The sequence below is a fragment of the Cynara cardunculus genome (assembly GCF_001531365.2).
Source record: "Cynara cardunculus var. scolymus isolate 2C chromosome LG 17, CcrdV1, whole genome shotgun sequence".
In the NCBI taxonomy this organism is placed as follows: domain Eukaryota; kingdom Viridiplantae; phylum Streptophyta; class Magnoliopsida; order Asterales; family Asteraceae; genus Cynara; species Cynara cardunculus.
In genome coordinates this window covers 20515521-20516263 of record NC_037544.1, presented here as the reverse complement: position 1 = coordinate 20516263, position 743 = coordinate 20515521, and positions in this window count along the sequence as shown.

Here is a 743-nt window from a genome sequence, read left to right as displayed (position 1 = left end):
CAAAACCGGTCCCTGGTGGTCAAGCGTTATGAGAAGACTCCCTATCAACTTTTATTCAATAGAAGGCCAAACATCAAGTTCTTCCACTTGTTTGGTTGCAAATGCTACGTACTTAACAACAGAGAGTCTCTGGGAAAATTTGAACCCAAAGGGGATGACACATTCTTCATTGGTTACGCGTGGGATACCGCAGCATACAGACCTTACATCCCCAAGAATCAAATTGTGGTTGTCAGAACAAATGTATGATTTGATGATTCTTTTCATGTGACAAAGGAAAAGTTCACAGAAKAGYTGAAAATCCAGGCCAACAAATCTCCCAATGCTACAATCACACCAGAACTCGAGCAATTGTTTACAGAATGGTACGAAGATAGTGCAGAACCTGAAAGACCCTCTGCAGCAGTTGCCAATCCAGATCAAACAGAAAGCCCTTCCACAACACCTCTCACAGAGGACGTTCCCATCCCTTCATCCTCTGTAACACCTTCCCAAGATGATTCACACACAGAAGCTTCACCTACAATCGAAAGTCCTCCAATCTCTTCTTCTAATAATGTTTTACAAGAAGAAGCTTCTCTAAATAAAAGTCCTACGGTCCCATCCTCCATTGAAGCTCAAGAGCCTGAACAAGACTCTGCATCTCAACCTCCTTTTGAAATTGCACAAGAATTAGTGCCCTCTGTTCAACCACATCACGTCTCTAAATGGACCCAAAGTCATCCACAATCTCAAATCATAGG